The 22,823-nt window shown below is 32.7% G+C and overlaps 1 protein-coding gene across 1 annotated transcript in view; it reads left to right on the forward strand.

Annotated features, from left to right (window-relative positions):
* LOC129807907 (leucine-rich repeat-containing protein 24) overlaps positions 1-22,823 on the forward strand; it is a 209,886-nt gene that overhangs the window by 159,159 nt on the left and 27,904 nt on the right. The window contains exon 3 of the mRNA XM_055857505.1: positions 49-129. The gene's annotated coding sequence lies outside the window, so the exon portion shown is untranslated. The remainder of the gene's footprint in view (positions 1-48; positions 130-22,823) is intronic.

Genomic DNA, 22,823 nt, shown 5'->3' on the forward strand with positions numbered 1-22,823 from the left:
GTAAATCAAAAAGATATTCATTGCTTTTTTTTTCTCTTGTCATTTCAGGTGAAAAACCCAGAGACATAAGAGTATCAAATGGAGAGACATAAAACGTTCTATTGAGTGATTAATCTCAGAAGGAGTGAGGTAAGTTGCTAACAGACTAAATTGATTTCTTCAATTTTCAACTCCATCATGAATCATTATACAGAGCATTATCCTCGTCTGAAAATTCATGGCGCGCTTTTGGTTCTACAGAGACTTATGGCAATTTTACGAACTTTTAATGAGGCAACATCAAAACTAAATTCCATTAAATATTATCCTAATAATAAACCTATTAATCTGAGTCGAAATGTTCAACTTTAAAGGTGCATTTAAATTTGGACATTTATTTCGAAAGCCCTCTTTCAAGATAAAGATAAGTAGGGGAAGGCTTTCAAGCTTCGCACACACTCTGGCTTAGAACTAGAACACTTTATCTTTTTCTTTATCTTTTTCCCGTATTCTTTTAATAATTCTGGAAAATTAAATCAGATCAATCAGATTCTTTAAAGGAATATAGGAAAAATATGAAGTGTTCGAAGTCAGAATGTGTGCGAAGCCTGAAAGCCTACCCCTACTGAGATTTTCGAAAAATTTCCGAAAATCTATGTTTGTTTTTTAATTTTTGAACTTTTTATAAGAATTGGATTTTTTAATTGTTTTAAAATTAAATAAACACACTCCCGTGTGATACCAAAGGTGCGATATGATACCGCTCTACCGTTAAAAGAGATTTAAGGTGCTAAAATTGTGCTTTAGTATATGCCTTGGTGAAAAATGATACAGTGAGCATTTTCGCCGAATTTGCCACGATGAAATTTTCTCTCCCCCATAATTGGCCTGTCACTTTGTCACGATAAAATTTAATTGATGGTCTTCTTCAGCATTTGAGACACTTCAACATTTATTAACTTGTGCGTCTGCGAAAATGAATCTCTATTGTAATATGGTTGAATATTGAATTCCCAACTTCTCTGAATTTTCTGTCGTCTTCCTTACCATTATATCACAAATATTATTTTACACACATTATTTTCCCATAAAAAAAATGTAAAAAATGTCATATAATTTTTTTTCTGTCGACATCTTTTGCCTCAAACACTTCAAATCCCTCGGCAAATCGACTTTTTTTTCCCTTATTCTCACATGTGAGACATTTGAAACTTTGACGAGGGGGGTGTTGTGAAAAATTGAGGGTAGAATTTCACATAGTGTCGCTTCGTGTTCGCTTTTTTTTCCTTCAAGTCACCCCGGTGTGGCACAATTGGTGGCCCTTTTGCGCCCATTTCGAGGGGTAGAGGCCTTTTCCGCCCCCTCAGACTCAACCTCCATGAACCCAGAGGGAAAACTGATTCTCGCTTTTGGATGAAAGTTTTTCCCTCTTCTACAAGAATTTTTTTATTCTTCCTCAGAACCTCCTGGAAAATGGGCTTTCAATATGTTTGAATTGAATTTCATTGCGCCTTTTGTAAAATTTGTGATTGTTGAAGTAAAACATGTGTATATTTAGTATCTATTGGAATGATTCAATGTTACTAAAGATAAATTATAAGATTTATGTAGCATATTTTTATGAGTTTATAAAATTTGTGCAAGTTCTTAGAGTTAATTAAAAAAAATCTATAGGGTAAGTGTGCCAAATTTCGGCCAGCTTGCAATTTCGGACACCTTTTTTTTCCTCGAATTTCCATAAACTTTTAGATTTTACGTACTCTAGAGATTATACAATGCAAAAGAATAACAAAAAATTTAGCTTCGACAAACGAGATGCAACTATGCCGAAATTTGGCACACTTACCCTATATCATAACGAAATTCGAAGTCACACTCTTTCCGAGAATAATGATAATGGCAGGGTTTACAGGGTTCCAATCTTATCAAAATTTAGCCAACACGCCACTTTTTCTTTGCAGAACATGCAAGTAATTTAAGAAAAATGCCAGAAATTAATTTTTAATTACTTAAATTAATAATCCTAATATTTATAAATAAAACTATAACCACCAACATGGAATAGAGAATAACGTAAACGGCTCATTTGAAATGCATTAGCTACTTTTTGGAGATCTTTTTGTGTGGCTGACTCTTGATATAAAATCTCTCTACTATTCTGCTATAATCCCCTAAGTGTGTCTCGGCTAAAATACCAAAATAATGTGCATTTTTTTTATTTCGGAACGTTTTAAATATTGGGAATGGAAAATTGCTATATCTTTGCACGTAAGGCTTGACATCGTGTCAATTTTGGTAATATTTTCCTTCATTCTCTTTTCTGACTTGAATTCTGGGTGATAAATTCTTTTCTTAGATACTTACACTATAGTAATAAATAACTTTTGTAAATATTAAATGGTAAAGAATATAAATTCAGTGTGGTAGGGGAGAGTGAGGCATTTTCATGCATGTATGATTTTAGAAAAAATATATTTTTCAGTGTAATAATGTTGTAATGCGATCGATATACGTCCCCAAAGAACCTACAAGGAAATTTTCTTGCGGAAAAGTAAAGAAAAGGCAAGCAAATAACAAATTTGCGCTTAGGAATAAAATTCGTGCGAGTAACCGATATACCAGACCGGGTGACAGTGGGGATGTATTGGACGAATAACAAGCTAAGCTCACCCTAAGCTCACCCCAAATGGAGTATGAGACTTTTTTGAAGGTTTGGCAAGATGTGTTCGAAGTTGCTCGTTAAGGACACTAGCGAACTGACTTACAGGAGGCAACTAGGAGAAAGTTCTCTTCCTTTGAACGTTTATGCCTTCGAATAATGTAAATTTTCTTTCACTTTTCCTGAGAGACTTGCATAAGTTATCACACAATTAACAACAATTGATAATAAGCTAAGTAATATTTGATAAAAATGTGTAAGTCTCTTAAGGAAAAAAAAGAGAAAATTCACATTATTCGAAGGCATGAACGTTCGAAAGTAGAGTGTTTTCCCATGTACTTCTTTGAAAATAATCTTAATGGTATACATCTACATACCATCTGACATTCTGCATATAGGGATCCATGTCTGAAGAAAGGAGAGCGTCAGTGTCCTAGCCCCTAAGAAGACGCCCGATGATAAGATAGTCCTTTCTTCCGAGAATATTAGCATCATCTCCCATAGACGGGGCCTTATACAAGCTTTAAGTAAATAAATAGGAAAGTTTGATATAAAATTTATACCTCGTCATTTCCTGGTCCAGTCTCTAATCTCTTCCTTCCTATCTGAAGGTTATAAAAAGTACCATACACCGCAATTATTAAGTATTTCTGCGATATATTTTCTGATAGGCAAAACAAAAGGCGAATCAATGTTATTAAATCTGAATTGAGCTTGTACTCATTTCACTAAAAATTGATGTAAAAAACATCCAAATCTGTGCGAAATTGCCCCACCTTCTATACAAAAACTACAAATTCTTGTAAATGTGTAAAGCTAAGATGTGTAATAATTAATTAATTTTTAATTATATAGCTATGATTACAGTCTGTGACGATTAGAATCGCAAAATCCGATTTTTTCTGTCTACATTCATGTTTACATTCCCAGCGCCATCTAATGATTTAAATACTTATCTCGAATGTTCCGAACTAATGGTGTCAAATGGAAGCTTTTAATTTGAAAATAACCAAATTTTCAAGCTGAAAATACTCAAAACTTGGAATATCAATAAACAAACTTAATATAAGTTTTTATTTGTTCAAAGTGCCAATTTTTGTCTGATTTTATGCCTAAAATCATAACAGTGTTCGAAATACCCCCTAATAAAAAAAAGCTTTAAAACTTTTACAGTGTGCATTAAAGCATTTTTGAGTTTTTTAAGCTCCTAAAAGCCAATTAAATTATTGTCTAAAATTTAAGATACACAGAAAAATAACAATAATTTATAATTATTTTCACTGAAACTGTAGAAAAGTTCACATGGGTGCATGAAAAAGCTGTCATTGGCAGTAGATGGTAACAGAGAGTATTTTATTACTTCTTTTTTTCTGCTCTAACGTCGAAAATGGAGACAAAAGTGCAAAAATGCAGGCGGTGAATCACAATAGATGAAAAAATAATTATCAGGACGGGTCCAAGGGTGCAATATGGAGACTCTTAATTAGTTTCACACGTATAATTAATTAGTCTTTTTTATGGTGTTCGCGACTGCACGAAATTTTTCCATTCTGCTATGCTGGAAAATCATTTGGGAGTTCTTTTATGTGTTTTTTCTTCGTACCCTGTAGGGTGACTTGGTTGCTTTTTTTTCTTCTGTATGCAGGACTAAATGGCAGAAGAGTGGATTTATTGTCCCATCTGATTCTGCAATTATCACTAAAATTAATTTTTCGACACTCAAAATGCTTTTTAAAACTCATTCAAAATGGTCCAAAAATTGAATATTATTCTGAATTTAATTACTCAGAATAATTTGATACCAACAAAATTTTGCTTGTTAATTAAGAAAAATATCCCAAGATCAGTTTATAAAATATTATTTCATTAAAAGTTTCCCAATTATATCGCGTGAATGGAAATCTCGAATACAGATTTTGCAAAAGTGAACATCTTCACTGTGATTGTTAGTTGGATGGGAAGAAGACCAACTTAGAATTCCCAATAACCATCTAAAATAAAATCTCAATGGCAAACGTGAAAGATTTTCCCTTCCAATGTATCTCCTTTTGCGCAGAAATACGATAATTAGTTTTCCCTTTTCCATCAGCGCCAAATAATTCAAAATTCTCCCCCAGACTCTCAATCTCCAGGAAATATTCCAGGAACCATTTCATGAATAAGTTTTCCCAAGTTTGGGGTTTGAGGAAAGCAGATTTTCAAGATGACGAAAATGAGATTGTGACACGATTTCTGCGGAATGTGATTTGAAAATTAAAATAGCATTAGATACTATAACTTCCAACGCAATTTCAACCTTGTGTTTCGATGTGCGTGAGAAATCGACAGGCGATTAATTAGACAAATTTTCAACATTCACTCTAATTTCCATCGCAACATATTTTGTTGATCATTTTCCAAGTGTCATTTGATGAAGGAGTCATTAGATTACTTTTTTTTTTATCAATCTTTTCCAGCGAAACACCCCAATTAACCTTACAAATTGCATTGGAGATTTTTTATCCAATTCCCCAGCATTATTGCCTCATCAGTGTTTATTCTAACATATGGAAAACCTAGCCAGATTGAGCATGAATAATGCATGCAATTTTCATTGCTCGTACTCTTGGGGGAGCAATATAAATCCCTCTATTTTTTGACCCATCGGAATTTCTATCTTTCATCCCCTGGGGATCCATTTTTTCATATTGAGTTACGGATCCAAACAGAGCCAAACGGTTTGATATAGTAATTTATAGCATTACGAAAGGAAAACAAACATTTACGAACAAATGACAAAATTTTACGAACATTTTTCGGGATTTTGACCCTTTCAGGTTTTTGACTGGGGACTTTAGTGGTCTGGATTTTGGCTTTATGGACTTTTTCCCTTTTGAGATTTCAGTTTTTCGGGATTTTGGTCTATTCAAGATTATTCTGACCCATTTGGGATTTTGTCTTTTCGGGATTTTGGCCGTTTCAAGTTTTGGACTGGGAATTTTAGCGTTTTGGATTTTGCCCATATTGTCTTTTTGAGATTTTATTTTTTCTAAATTTTGGCTTTCAGGATTTTGGTCCGTTCGGAATTATTCTGATCCATTTGAGATTTTGGTTTTTCAGGATTTCATTTTTGCCCTTTTAGGTTTTTGACTGGGGATTTTAGCGGTCTGGATTTTGGCTTTATGGACTTTTTCCCTTTTGAGATTTCAGTTTTTCGGGATTTTGGTATATTCAAGATTATTTTGACCTATTTGGGATTTTTGTTTTACGGGATTTCGACCCCTTCGTGTTTTTGACTGGGGACTTTAGCGGTCTAGATTTTGGCTTTACGGACTTTTGGCTTTTTTAAATTTTTTGTTTTTCGGGATTTTGGTCCATTCAATATTATTTTGACCCATTTGGGATTTTGGCTTTTCGCGATTTTGACCCTTTCAAGTTTTTGACTGGGACTTTTAGCATTTTGACTTTTCGGCATTTGGTTTTCAGGATTTTGGTCCAACTGGGGTTTATTCTTTCTCATTTAGGATTTTGGATTTACAGGTTTTGGCCTTTTCGAGATATTAGTTTTTGCTGGTTTTGACCGGAACCTGTTTCTACTTCTTTTAAAAACAATTAAAAGTTTGAAACTGTCTTAAATTCCGAATATTTGATTAAAATACTCTGTATGAACTTATTTTTGATGATAAGGTATTTAAAAATAAAAAAATACGTTCATTAAAAACGTATTGTGATAGAGAAACTTAAGCAATATGTGATAAAATTGCAATTCAATTCTTATCAAGATTTAAAAAAAATACCAAAAGGGAAATGTTCTCTTTTCGTCATTTATCAAAGCCTATTTTTGTTTTGAAAATAAAAAAAATATTTCAGGAAAATAAGAGATATTTTGTTGCAAAACAGGAAAAGTGCCCAAAATGCTTAACTTTTAGAATGCACTTTTCCTGCTTTGACACCTTTACTCTTCCTCTTTCCATTATTTATATTAAATTTATTATTATTTTTATACAAGAAATGTCGCGGCATTATAAAATGTTCGCGACCCATTGTAATTTGGTTCAGTTCTACTCAATAAACCGCGAAAACTTCACCACGCATTTTCATTTCGCTTCAATTTTACAGTAGTATTTTCTCGTAAAAGCCGACATAAAGATCAAAACTGAATACTGTTTTAAAAACTGAGTGAATTTCTCGTAATTCAAAGAAATGTCCAGTAAAAGTATTTTTTCATAAAAAAAATTAATTATCCGATACTGTGTTGAAGAAGTTTTCGTCTATCTTAACGAGAAATATACTTTTCAGGATATTTTTGAAAAAAAAGGAAAGTCTCTTCTTTGATTTGAGAAGAACAGATTAGGCTAACTGGAGACGAAATAGGCTGTCCTCTGGCTTACTTCATCATAACTTAGTCCAGTGCAAAACTGTACTGTTACTCAGTACAGACTTTTGCGTGTTTCACCGCGAGTAGTTTTTTTTTTTTTTTTGTTAAAAGAATTTTGGTAGTAAACTCTTCAGTGTGAAGTGTGAAAATTTCTTACAGTGTAGGCCTTAAGGGGTTATATTATTTCACTCAGAAAAATAATCGAGTACAACTTATTCGAATCGAAGTTGAATTAACTCTTTTTCGTTGTTATTTTCGATTAACATATTTAAGAGTTCATTTTACTTCTAATTAGATGTAGTATTCGGAAGAATTGTTTAGCTTTTTTTTTCCTAAAATTACATGACAAAAGAGTGTAAATAACTCTTTTTAAGACTGAAAATAACTCAATTTAAGAGTTAAATTACTCATTTTAAGAGTAAAAAAAAACTTTTTTTTAGAGCTAAAAGAACTCTTACAAATCCCGAAATGATTATGTTTTGCAATTTTATGTTTTTTTTTTATTTTATCATTTTCTTTATTAATAGTTTCTTGACCTTAAGTTCCTTATGTTCCGAGAGAAATATAACGTATGATGCAGGCATATGTCTTCATGAAACACTGCTACGCATATTTCTAGTTAATGTTCCTTATGAACTTTGTCACACGAAAATCTTCTTGACTGAAGTATATTCTTAAAACGAAAACACTTAAGCATATACTTCAGTCGAGCTGAAATTTTACATCGAAAAAGAGTAGCAATTACATTGATATTCGAAGAGTTAATTCAACTCTGCCATAGAGTTGTTTTAACTTTTTAGGTTTTTTCATAGTGTTACCACAGATTTTTAGATTGGCCTTTTTTGTGATAACGTACAAACGTGTTAAGCCCTTTGTAATGACCCGGAAAAAATTCATATTGATTGACTCATTACCAATTCACAAAAAAAATCCATTAATTTTGGGCTTTCTGGTCGACCCCTTGAGGTATTATCAATAATCCCACTCTTGTGAATATTTCAAACAAGTTACTAAAATTCATTCGATTTGCCATCCAGACTTTTCAGAGAATTAAAATCTCAAAAGCGTTCTAGTGTAAAATCTTCAGAATATTCATCTCCAAAAGTCGATAAAATCCAATTTGATACTAAGGTATGGCTCAATAACTCCTTCGGGTGCAAATGGCAACAAAAAAAGGAATGTTTCTAGTGCAATTTTCTGCAGATTTTCCAATTGATGCTCTCATGTGATATTTTGAGCTTTCCCAGCTTTTCCGACTAAATTCTCCTCATCGAACTTTTTTTCCACTTTATCTCATATCTCTTTGGTATATATATATTATATTTTTCACCCGCACCATTTCAGTATCGACAGTTTTTTTAAGGTGTGAGAAGATGAAATGTATTCATTTGGAATGCGAGACATGAATTTTCTCCTGGCGCTATTGAAAAATGATTTCGGTTTCACATGTCATCCAGAGAGAAACTCAAACCCTCATTCTCATGCTCTTCTTCTTGGGCTTCGGATGATATGGTTTGAGTGGTGAAGTTCAATTTGCGTCGAAATCGCTCAGTGGAGCTTAAAAGGTGATCCTGGGATCGTTTGGAGAATGAAAATGTTCTATACCCCCTCTAAAAAAAAATTTCCCACCCAACTGTCTGCGGCTTTTTTCTTCCATTCGCGAAATAATGTGAATTCCAGGGTTGAGTTATGGTGGGATCTTTTATGGTGCGAAAGAAAAGTTTTTGGGCACACGAGAAATGCGTTCGACAGGGAAGTTCCTCAGAGAAAAAAAGCGACAGGGTGAAGCTTTCCGTGATGTCGTGTGTGATGTAAAAATTCGACATATTGCTTTTCTTGGGCGGAGGTTGGTGTGGTAAAAAATCAACCCCCCGTGGTGGGAAGTCGTCAATATAAGTTTGCAAGTCACACTCTCTGTCGCTTTCAATTCTAATTTCCCCATCACCAGGAATGAATTCCGGTTGAAGCTTTTTCTCTAAAATGTGTCTCTTGGCTTTTCCCTGGTACACTTTGAGAAAGTCAAGTGTATTGGTATAGTACTTGCCGTACTCAAATTTAGCCTCGTTGTTAAGTTTTTGGGTTAGACTAACACAGTTTTGGGATAGAATTAAATCATTAGGATATTATGCAAAATACATAAGAAACAAAATATAGCTGCCTTATAGAACCAAGACTTTGATCAGTCTTTCAATATGCACATTTAAAAGACGCATAAAGAGAAATTTGTGTTGAAATTTCTGTAAAAGGTTTTAAGACTGTTAAGAGTGTGCTATTTTACTTTTAGTAGTCACTGAGACAGAATCAAGAGCCTTTTAAGCGGATTATAAGAATCATGGTTCTATAACGCCCTAATAAGAGAATTTTACAAGACTACATTGAGAAAAACATGCTTCTTAGTGGGTTAATACTAACGTGTTGAGGGGTAGAACGTTTGTCCTTTAATGCAGGAGTGGCGGGTATGTGTCTCATTTACATCACTAGAACCATTAAAGTATTAAAGGAATTAAAGATATTAAATACTTTCTTGCTAACAGATTGTTCTCCTCACTGGAATATTGTGTGACTTTATAAATATTTAGGATTTTTTTTAAATAAACATCCAGTAGAGGAAAGTACTCCCCTTTCGAATGATCATGCCTTCGAATAATGTAAATTTTCTTTAAGTCTTCCTAAGAGACTTATACAATTCTATTAAATATTAGTTAGCTTCTTACTAATTTATTGATATTTATGTAATAATTATGTGCAAGTCTGTTAGGACAAGTGAAATAAATTCACATTATTCAAAGTCATGAACGTTCCAAGGGAAGGTACTTTCCCCTAAATTGCTGCAGGGAGTAGACAAGTCTGCCACTCACGGTTCACCATCGCGGCCGATCAGCGTGATCCTGTATACTAATCGAGCAATCAGCGCAATCTTAGAGATTGATCGGCACGATATGCCGATCTGTCACTCACTGTTCACTCGCCCACTATACTTATTCACCCTCTGAATTTTTATCTCCAATTAGGTTTGGAGACTCCAAACCTAATTAATCACTTAAACATGTGGTATACACGGTAAAAACTTTTGGACACTGACCAAAATATTGGAACAAGTTTTCCTTGGAATAAATTTTTTTGGAATCGATTTGCACCTAGAAAAGATATTTTTTTTGTTCCAAAAAGTTTTATTTATAATGTTGTTATGAAATGCAGTTACAATTTTGTTAGAGTTTTCTTTTGGGACCGTTTTGATACAGTGGAATGTCTACAAATTTGAGTTCATTTCGTTTTATACAAATTTGCTTCTCAAATATGGAACAGAATTTGTTGCACTCGGCTGTTTTGTTCCCACTATCAGGAAGAAATTGGTACATATTTTTTATAATAATATTATTCCTACATCTGTAACATATTTGTTCCAAAAATTTTCGGTGTTCGTGGACGAGGTAATTTTTGGAACGAAATTGTTACTCATATGGGGAATCCTTTTGTTCTCATTGTCGGGAACAAATTCGTGTAAGTGATTTACACTTACAGTTAAGGCCTATACTTCAGTCGAGATGGATTTTGGTGGTGAAAGTTCATAAGGAGCATCAAATAAAAGGGACAGATAATCCTAACCGGCTTATGTAGGTGAGATTCTTAACGTGAGCTAACTCGGAGTGCATGCAAATTTGATTTAGAGCTGAAGATGAGAGACGCCATTCAGTTCTCTTGAATCAAATTCGTGAAATTATACAAATTTTGTATTTAAACCAAAATATCAAGGATTTGGATGAACTGACAGAAAAGTGATATATGGGTGAAATGTAGACCAGAATATACTCTATAATTTTCCTATAGAACATGATCTCATCGATTACTCAGAAGCCAAGATAAGCGAGGTTTTTTGTTTCTTAACTTGTTTTTTCATCCAGAGTGCCCCAAGTAGTAATTTGTTGAACTTCAACTATATCAAAGAATTGTTGTATTTTGTGGGACTTTCCATTTAAAACCATATTTTAAGTGTCTTTGTGGAGTAAAGGCAGTCAAATTGGCATCTGAGTGATTTCAAAGCGTTATTATGGGAAAAATCAATTTTTTCACACTTAAACGGCAAAATCGGAGTGATAGCGTAGTCTGAGCGGAAAATGATGTATGGACGAAATGTAGAGACAAATGTGTTCTACAATTGTGTCGAAGTAATCATCTAAATCGGTTCAGCGACAGTCGAGATAATTGAGGTTATGTGATATTGAAATTGGTTTTTCGACTGTGGCGCCCCTGGTGTTGGTCCCATGAAGTTCAAATATTCTAGAAAGTTGTAGCATTTGGTGAGATCTTTCGTTTAAGCCCTCATTCATCAAAATCGGTCACGTAGAACCGGAGATATGAGGGGTCAAAGTTCACGAAATTCAAAAAATCATATCTCCGGTTCTATGTGACCGATTTTGATGAATGAGGGCTTAAACGAAAGATCTCACCAAATGCTACAACTTTCTAGAATATTTGAACTTCGTGGGACCAACACCAGGGGCGCCACAGTCGAAAAACCAATTTCAATATCACATAACCTCAATTATCTCGACTGTCGCTGAACCGATTTTGATGATTACTTCAACATAATTGTAGAGGACATTTGTCTCTACATTTCGTCCATACATCATTTTCCGCTCAGACTACGCTATCACTCCGATTTTGCCGTTTAAGTGTGAAAAAATTGATTTTTCCCATAATAACGCTTTGAAATCACTCAGATGCCAATTTGACTGCCTCTACTCCACCAAGACACTTAAAATAGGGGTTTAAATGGAAAGTCCCACAAAATACAACAATTCTTTGATATAGTTGAAGTTCAACAAATGAACACTTGGGGCGCTCTGGTCGAAAAAACGAGTTAAGAAACAAAAAACCTCGCTTATCTTGGCTTCTGAGTAATCGATATGAGATCATGTTCTATAGGAAAATTATAGAGAACATTCTGGTCTACATTTCACTCATATATCACTTTTGTGCCAGTTCATCCAAATCCTTGATATTTTGGTTTAAATACAAAATTTGTATAATTTCACGAATTTGATTCAAGATAACTGAATGGCGACTCACAATTTCAGCTCTAAATCGAATTTGCATGCACTCCGAGTTAGCTCACGTTAAGAATCTCACCTACATAAGCCGGTTAGGATTATCTGTCCCTTTGTGATATGAAACGGTTTTTATCTGGGCATTGGCTGTCAATGTTAAGACGGCGATGGACATTAAAATTGCAGCCTATTTAATACAAACATTTATCTAGCGTTTGCCGATTAATATCTGTTTATCTTCTAAAAACAACTCTTTACAATTTATTTAAAATATTAAAACTTCTGATTCTTCCTTAATTTGAGTAAGGGGAAATTGTAATATTGCATTGATTTTTCTCTGAGTGTAAGAAATGAAATTGTAAAAGCATAACCTTCACAGCTTGACAATATGACAAAGACGTGCAAATGAAGATTTTGCTGAGAAAACACGTTCATTTGGTATTAAAGAGAAATGGTTTCATCATCTTACATACGACTAGCACAAACCCAGTCAAATATTGTACTTTGGTGAAAAACTCTTGAGAATTGCTTCACTTAGCAAGAAACTCAAACATCTTCCCCATCTTTTTTTTCCTTTGCAAGGGATGGTACTCAAGTAAAAGCTTTAATTTCACCATTAACACTTCCCACACTTCCCATTGCATTATCTATTCCCGAGAGTGTTTCGGTGGAGATAAAAATGCATTTAACAAACTACAATAGTAGTTGGAGGAAAAACATATAACAATTCGTAAAAGAAAATGAGGAAACAGGAATTTATTTAAATTTGTACAAAAGACAATTACCCACAATATTTCATGAAGTGTGAAATTACAATTTTATTTTATTTTCCAATGGTAACCGAACTTTAGTAATGTCAAATGCAAGTCATGATGGTTTCTAAACCCACCACAATGCCAAGTAGGAAATTTTTTTATTTTTCCCATTGAAAATTATGTCCTTCAGGCTATCTGAGAAATGTTGACTTTAAGTATAAGTAGGAAATATTCAAAGAGAAATTCTGTTAATCATTATTCTTTAATAAAATATTTACTTATGATATGGAAGCTCTTTTTATTTTTAGAACAATGAATAAGGATGTTATATGACGGTGTTTTTCTATATTTTCTACACTGTTCAAGTATATCTATTGTAATCTAAATATTTATAGATATGATATACCTGACCCTCAACATACTGACTCCTAGTCCATAAGTTTCTTTACATACGCTGATTTTCGATGTTTTTCTTTGATTCTTTTAAAACAATTTCTCCCAATTCAGCGTCCATAATTACAATTGTCTCGATTATATAATAGATTATACTAATGATTCAAATATTGTTTTATAGAATTTGACAATATTAATTTATCAATATTATATTGTTAAAGAAAAATATAGAAAACATAGAAAAGTTGCGGGGAGTATATGTACACTGCAGCTGAAGCTGAGGGGCCAAATATATTTAGGGTGAACCTCAAGAGTACATATTTATCTTGTAAAACTTATGAGTAAAATTTTGTCCCAAACTGCCATACACTGGGTGCTAGCGATCATCGATTAGAGGTCCTTTGTATGATTTTTTTACCTAATCCTTTCCTACAAATGTTGCGAACTAAATATTCTCAAGGATCAGCCTGAGTCTATTTCGTCTATTAAAAACAAAAGCAAAAAAACCGACACTGGAACTTACCGTGCTATTACACTAGGATTTTTCAATTTGTAAATTCAATTTAATTTTCAGATGAATTGTTCCTATGCGTTATTTTGCACAAAAAACCAATTGAATTGATAGATCTGCACTTACTTATTAATAAAAACAAAAACTGGCCCCAGAAAAACCTGTTTAAATATGTTAAAATAGCATAAATGTGGTTGCTCAAATAAATTTGAATTAAGCAAATTAAAATGCTAAAATTGCTCATTAATTTCAATTTTATTGCAGTTGAACAAGTAGTTTTTTTAAGGAAACTGTTCTTATTAAATGTATTTATTCGTAATTAATACTATTTGTGGCCAAAATATAAGATAAGTACAGTATTTTAGTGATAAACTTGCATGAAGTGAAGCTTGAGTATTGGGAGTTTTTCATTAAGTTCCTCCAAAGTCATTCGAAGGAAATTGTTGTGTTAAGAAATCTTAGTTGGGAATTGGGACGACTTCAAACAGGCTTTCAATAAGACTGTATGAGAGTCGCTGCATGAGCCCTTTGCCTACAAATCTTTTTTTCTGGCTTTGAAGATCCTTCTGAATAACAGATAAGTGACTTATAAGACATCTTAAGTACTATAACACATTTGCCGGAGTCATTTACAGTCAAAAATCACTATTTATAATTGAGCAAATTTCTTGGAAAATGTGTCTTGACTGTGAGAATTTTCAAGTAAATCCTTGAAATCTTCATGCTCAATTGGCTCAATTGAATTTAAAATTAAAACGTGAAAAATCTTAGTGTGATAGCACCGTTAAAAGAAGAACATCAAAACCTATTTAAGGAGTTTCAGAAAAAACATTCCAATTAAAACGCGATGCTTTTATGTAAGTTTTTATTTAGAGATGGACAAACGAACAAATCTTTCAGCATGAACAAGTCTGTGTTGAAAGTACACACATTTATTAAAAAAAATGTTAATATTAAAAAACTCACTCTTACCTTAGTAAATTTATGAATATTATTAACCTGAGGATAAGACAAGGAAAAGTTTAGAGTAATAGTAATAATTTAGTTTAACAGATCATAATTGCGGTACACTTCTTTTCATTTATAATAATTTTAAATCTGTTTTTAATTAACGTTTTGTGACGTAATGTGTCAAATATAACTATTGAATTGCAAAAAAAGCTCGCAATTTATAACAATTCATAAAATGAAATTAATTACGATTTTAACTTCTATTTATTAATAATAACTGCTATTGAACATATACTTTTGAAAGCTTACTTAATCATGCGTATAAATTGTACGAAATAAAAATTAATTAACTCTATTGTATTATATAACTTTTCACGTAAACTATTGTAATGAATAGGTTTTTAAAACTGGTCGACATTAAATGATTCAGTTTAAAGTTGTCGAATTTCAAATTGTTAAGTTTTTATTTTAGATAATCTTAATATGATGAATTTTTATTATGGCAATTTTCGATTTTTTATAGTTTTTTTCTTGAATTTAAGATCTTTTTGAATTTTGTTCAATTAAAAGCATTTCGACTGAAGTATATGTTTTAAATTGAAAATTTAACAGTCTACAAAATTGTACTGAAAATTCCACATGTTTTTTTAATTATTTTTTTTGCACAATTTTATTGAAATTAATTGTGACGAAAGGAGTCTACACATTTGGGAGCAATTCTTGTCAAAAATTGTTTTTTTTTTTTAAGGAAATTGTCTGTAGGTGGAAACGTTAAAACTCTGTCAAAAATGAAATTTTTGACGAAAATTGCTCCCTGTATAGAGACTCTAACTTAAAATATATTACGAATTTTGCAATTGCAATTTTCCTCTTACGTCAGGAAACAGTACATGCGTCCATAGTAATAGATCACATTGTAGTAGATGATTACCCTACAGACCAAATTAAATATGACAAAGCTCAATGAAAAACACTTCAACCAAATTCACATGATGAAAAAGTGTATATCAGAAAAATGTGTAAACCAAAATATAGCACTCCGATTGGCTGAGGATTATTCATTTTTGCATAATTTTTTTCCATAAAAACATTTGTAGTTCTCAATTTAATTCCCAACTGTTCCCAATTGCCTTTGAATCCCATTACACGCAAACTTGATTCAAATTTAATTGGGAACAGTTGAGAATTAAATAGAGAACTATCAAGTAAAAATTCTAATGTAACTTTTATCATGTTTTATGTAACTTTTTTCAACTTTTATCATTCTCATCACTTTTATCAAAGATGTTTTTCTTATAGGCAGCTAAGCAAGTATGTTTACAAAACAAAAATGATAATGCCCAGTACATAATAAATTTTGTTTTGTTAACATGTTTTTTGACTTTTTCGGGCGAGTGGATGATATCTAGATCTAATTGTATCGCTTACTCTCATTGAAATTTTAAAAACATGTTTACAATATAAAAGTTATGCCCAACGCAAAATAAATTTTGTTGTGTGAACTAAACATGTTTTTAATATTACAATGCGATTGAGTGAGATCTAGTTCTAGTCATCTCGCTCACTCTTATAGAAATTTTTGAGAACATGTTTACAAACAAAATTTATTGTGCGCTGGTCATTATTGTGCGATGGGTATAATGACCAGTGCACAATAACTTTTGTTTGTAAAGATGTTTTCAAAATTTCTCATGAGAATGAGCGAGATGACTAGATCTAGATCTCACTCACTCTCATTGAAATGTCAAAAACATGTTTAATAAACAAAAGTTATTGTGCGTTGGGCATAATGCCAAACGCACAATACCTTTTGATGTAAACATGTTTTCAGAATTGCTATGAGTGTGAGTGAGATGACTAGTTTTAGAATCCTTTTACTCTCACTAAAATGTCAAGAACATGTTTACAAAAACAAAATAAAAATTATTGTGGTCTGCGCATAATGTTAAGTGCACAATAGTTTTGTTTTGTAAGCTTGTTTTTGAAATTTCAATGAGAGTGAATGAAATCTATATTTAGTCATCTCTTTTACTCTTTTAGGAAAATTTGAAAACATGCGTACAAGCAAAAAATATTGTACGTTGGGTATAATAAGGCTAAATGCATTATGCCCAACGCACAATAACTTTTGTTTATTAAACATGTTTTTGACATTTCAATGAGAGTGAGTGAGATCTAGTTCTAATCATCTCGCTCACTCTTATAGAAATTTTTGAGAACATGTTTACAAACAAAATTTATTGTGCGCTGGTCATTATTGTGCGATGGGTATAATGACTAGCGCACAATAACTTTTGTTTGTAAAGATGTTTTCAAAATTTCTCATGAGAATGAGCGAAATGAATAGATCTAGATCTCACTCACTCTCATTGAAATGTCAAAAACATGTTTACTAAACAAAAGTTATTGTGCGTTGGGCATAATGCATTTAGCCTTATTATACCCAACGTACAATATTTTTTGTTTGTCCACACGTTATGCCTAGACCACAATAATTTTTATTTTGTAAACATGTTCTTGACATTTTAGTGAGAGTAAAAGGATTCTAAATCTAGTCATCTCACTCACACTCACAGCAATTCCGAAAACATGTTTACATCAAAAATTATTGTTCGTTTGGCATTATGCCCAACGCACAAAAACATTTGTTTGTAAATATGTTTTTAAAATTGCCTGTGAGAGTGAGCGAGATAACTAGATCTAGATCTCACTCACTCTCATTGAAATGTCAAAAACATGCTTACAAAACAAAAGTTATTGTGCGTTGGGCATTATGCTCAACGCTTGCTTTTGTTTGTAAACACGTTTCTAACGTTTAAGTGACAGATAAAGAGAATTCAATCTAGTCATCTCGCTCTGTCTTACAAACAGCTTAGCAAACAAGTTTACAAAACAAAAGTTATTCTGCGTAATGCATTACAATGCCAAGAATATTAAACAAATTAAAATATTCGAACAAAATCAACTTAAAGTGACATTAACAGATTGATTTTAATTATCGCTATCGAAACTGTATAAAATTCTGCCAAATATATTGTAGACTGATTGAGAAGTGAAAGGGCAAAAGATCAATTAATTTGCCATAAATGAATTTGATAGCTAATTAAGTTTTAAAAGATAAACACATGCAACAATGGTTCTTTTGATTCACCTAATTATGATCGCAATATAAATTCACAAAAAGCCTCACTAAAATCATTAGACCTTATTTTATTCATGCATTGTTCAATGCACTTTGAATGTTAAAGGTTATAAACAATTTTATTTAGGTGAGATGCCCTAATTTTGATACTAATTAATTTTCATTGAATGATTTTATGAAACTGACTGTGACAGTTAAACAATTACTCATAAATTTGCTGATAAACTAGTAATTTTGATCGAGAAAATGAACTAAAATCGCAGTTTCAATTTAATCAAAAGCCTGGGTGTTCATTAGAAGCCGCAGTTTTAGAAAAGTTAGAGTGAATTTTGCAGGGTGGAAAAAGATATGCATATCGATGGTGTTTGGATTGAACGGCATCCATCGACGGTTAACCAAAGTTGTATGCAACAGTGGAGGATGGTACATAGTAATGGAAATTTTGCAATCTAATTAGAGAGCAGGAAGGTAAACTCCAGGGAATTTGGTGGTCATTTGGGGATGGTCATCGTATGAATCATCCCCTTTAATTTATTCTCCACTAACAAAACATCCATACCCACCATCGAAATGGGATACGATAAGCGAACCCAGATTGTTTTTCGCGGTTTTTCACACATCCAATAAATTCGCATATTGTACTAGGTCTATTTTCCAGAACATAGGCCAGTCACCTTTGCAAACATACACCCAGGGAGTCCAGGGAATATATTGTGGGTGCGAGAGGTTATTTTATTGAAATCGGTACAATTAATTGAAATAACCCAAATGGCAGCTGTTTATTATTATTATTATTTTTCTGTGTTGTTTTTTCCGCTCATACCAGATTATCTGGAGGGTGTGAATATTTCCTATATATTTCCCTAGCATATCCTCTCTTGCATTTCCCTTACCACAAAAATGTTTTGTTTACCCCATTCAAAATTGGGCATATTTGTTTATTTTTGAGTTCATGACAGCATTCAAAAAAAATGAGGCCACCCCATTGAGTAGCTTTTTTGTTGGGGCTTCCAACACATGCTGAGAAATGGACAGTGTGACAAAAAAGCTTACAATATTGTGGGATATTTCAGTGGGGTTTTGTGTTTACATGTTTATTTGTATATAATGAGCTTCAAAAGCACATATTTGAATTTAAACACAAAAATCCGGTGTAAACACTCTAAATCATGCCGAAATCTGCCATGTTTACCATCCTTTTGGAGGCTTAATATAAAGGGGTGAATATCTTTTGGCTCCATTGCAATATACCAGTTTCTATGTTTTTTTTAATTTAATCCGAAATCTTATAAATTTGAAAATGATGGATCATTTGCTCATTTATTATTATTATAAGCTTTCAAATATAATAGGGATCCTAAATATAATATTCCATTAATTTGTTTTTTCGATATTAGTCGACCTGATGTTAATGACTATTTACAAAAAGATTTTTAAAATTTTTCTGTTTTTCTTTTATTTTGTATGCTCATACAATTTTCTATGTATTTAATATGACATCTGTCAAATTGATTTTTTGTATCAGTTGTCAACAAGGGGTTACTCAAGATCGAAAATTTTTGTCCATATTCCGTTTATTCCATGGAATTCCAATGTGATTCTAGTGATTCCAAATGTGTAATGCTCTTAATAATTCAATTCGGTATTCTGTGATTCTCAATTATTTCATTCTGTGATTCTGTTTATCCCCGATATCTTCGAATTTATCGAATTTCAGATGTTGCTAAATATGATCAAGATAATTTTTGAACAATAGCAAGAGCTACAATGTCGCTATGAAACAGGTTAGAGGAAATACCTAGCTAGAAAGCTTTTCACGGCCTAAAAATAATCAAAATAGGGTTAGAATTCAAATTTGAAAGAGTTTTTGAAACTCTCAAACACTACTAGCATTATCAGTTCATTTTTGATCAAAATTTCCCGCCATTTTCTTCAAGGAAAAGCCTTAATTAAATTTTTGATTTTAAACATGTAAAAAATATTTTTTTTTCATAATTTCCACGCGATTTTTTTTGTGGAGTGTTTTCGTCTTTGAAAATAAGTTCATATCATCAAAAAAGCGACTTGAAAATTCATTTATTGTTTACTTTTAACAGAAAACTTGTCGAAATCTTCTTAAGAATTTAAAAAAGGGAAGGTAAGGTGCTCTTAATCCCTTTTCCTTAAAACATAAATGCTAATATTTATTTTTGGAATTCAATTAAATTTGATTATGTGCTATTTGAACCACTTAAAATCATCAAAATAGGATTGATTCTTTTTCAAGCATATAAAGTTTGAAAACTTTTTTGGTCTCTAAGAACATCGTTTGGAATCCTAAAACTTAAAATTCAATTTCCTGGAACAGAAGGCTACTCAGATACATGAAAATGATTTTGTACCTTTTGTCAAAATCCTCCAAAATCGCTTAAATCGGCAGTGATTTCCTCGAAAAACAGATCGTAAGTTTCCAGATTGTTTTCCTTCTATTGATTCTTAATTAAGCTCAAAGTCTAATAATTAAGTTTTTTTTTTACAATTTTTTTTAGGAAACTTTTGTTCTTTGCGTTCGAAAAAAAAAACGATTTCTTTTGGGGATAGTTCATCAATTTGGCTCCTGTCTCTCTAAAATCCTATCTGAATCCTTGTCTCTAAATAGAGCCTCTTATTAATCAAAAATAATGGGCACCTCAATCTGTGTAAAATATTGAAGAACGATTTTGTTCTTAGTATCCCGGGGGTTCGCCTTAACCGCATTTGCTGACTGGATATTTTAGTTTGTTTCTGCCACGGGAGAAATCGTATTTATTTTTGAATGAGACGTATTATATGATTGTGTTGTAGTTGAAAATGTCCAATATTCTTTGGAAAATAAGAAAAAATCCATAGAAATCTGTAATATAGTATGGCTTATCTATCGCTGAATTAAGGATGATTAAGAATGATGAATTAAGAATGAGTCGGTATTCCAAGTTTGAGTAACCCCTTGGTTGTCAGTTATAATCCGAGAACCTTGTTGAAACATTGATACAATCTCAAAATTATTAAAAGCTTCTACACATTGGGAACTATTTTGTTCACAATTTTGTTTAAAAACAGTGGTGCACACTATTTCCTTAAAAAAGCAATTTTTGATGAAAATTGCTCTTAATATGTATAGACCTTAAGTTTGTGTTGAAATTGAGAGTAATTGCTCATTTTAATAAATGGGGCACTCAATGGGTCAAGTGGTAGAGCACTGGTTCTATGATGCAAGTGTCCTGGGTTCGAATCCCCTTTAAGTCACCAGGAATTTTTCTGGCGTTAAAGGTGTTCGGATTGCATCCAGTGAGCTTCACTGCACTTGATTCCATGGGGCATTGGTCTGACAGTCCCATCACTGTATAAGAAAAAATAATTATGGATGTCCCGAACTCCCCTTGTGGGAAGGCCTAGTTTCTCTGTGGGACATTGTGCCACCATTATTATATTTTCGTTCATTTTCATTTATTTCAAGTACTGCTTTTGAGCTAAAGCTCTTGAAAGCAAAAATTTAGACAGAGATATAGGTGTACTGTACAAAGACTTCAATGTTTGTGTGATAGCGGCCATCGCTGTCTTAGCGTTGGTAACCAACCTCCAGAGTAAAACTACTATTACTATTATTAGCTTCAATATGATTCGCTAATCGTAAAACAAGTAGAGTTGATTGAACACATATCGGCACTTTAATAACTTTTGTCATAACCTATTGGTATCCTACAGTAGGTGTCAAAAGTTTGTTGCCTCATGTATGTTCGGGAAACCAGGTGCAAAAAATGATAGAAAAAAATACTTTTTAATTTTTTTTTTTGCAAATTAGTAGCCTGTTATCCGTAGATCTTATTTATGTTTTTCGAAAAAAATATTTAATTTTATTTCATATAAAAAATTATTGTTTTCCAAAAGTTGGGCACTTTTCATTCGTCAAAATTTTGTTGCCTCATTTGAAAACTTACTCAAAAGGGTCAAAAACATGCAACTAACTTAAAATAAACCAACCATATTTTAAGTTTATGTCATTTGAGAAGCCAATTACACTCATCAGAACTTATTTACACTCCTATGGATATTCCTCTTTGCATTTCTTTACGATTAATTCTTAATACGTTAGATTGAAAATATTTCACATTTACTATAATAAAATAGGCATATTCTACTGTATTTATTAGTGCTCGAGGTCTGTACTCTTTGCACATAATTGGCTGCATTTCAAAAGGGCACAGATGTAGGTCTTATTTCATGGCATATAACAAAAAGTAATTTCAGTCCAGGGCTCTTTCAGCGGTTCTTGAATTTTCTGTGTTAAAAGAATTCAAATATAAATTTTTGGGCCAGTTGCGGCAACTTGTGGTATCTAGTTGAGTGAACTGTTATGAGGGAATAGTAGTCATTTTATCATATCTCATCTCCATATGATGCCACATATATTAAATATTATTGCATTTCATGGTTGACTGTCTTTCGACTTTTACATTAACATTTTGTGACGAATCATCGGTGTTTGTGTTTTGCGTTGACGACGGAGCTTTACATCATCATTTTCTGTCTCTCAAGTTGTTCCATCTGTTGCTGGTTATGGAGAAAATTTACGTCAAGCATCTGCTGCAGCTTCCATTAGAATCACATACCAAAGTGTCACCCTTCCAGAAAAAGCTCCCTCTCTCCCATTTAGCTCCAAAAGCTCCCTTCCCCCCCTTTCAGCAATTTTCGCAGCAGACTTTCATCATCATCATCGACGTCGACGTCCCTTATGCCTAGATCATCCTTCCTCTTAACTATTTATTATTTATACATTGTATTTATTCATGTTTCTGGCTCACACACACCAACCATCATTTTCCATTCATGCCCAGTATTTTCCCAGCCATCACGACAATTTTCCACATATGTGCGTGGGTGTGTGAAAATCGATGGAAATATCGGGAGAAAAGTAAAGTGGAACGGGATACCACAATCGCATTTTCGATTTTGTACTCAGCAACGGAAGTTGATGGTGTGGAGTACATCCCCAAAATGATTTTGGGAGAA

This window comes from Phlebotomus papatasi, chromosome 3 (genome assembly GCF_024763615.1).
Source record: "Phlebotomus papatasi isolate M1 chromosome 3, Ppap_2.1, whole genome shotgun sequence".
NCBI lineage: Eukaryota > Metazoa > Arthropoda > Insecta > Diptera > Psychodidae > Phlebotomus > Phlebotomus papatasi.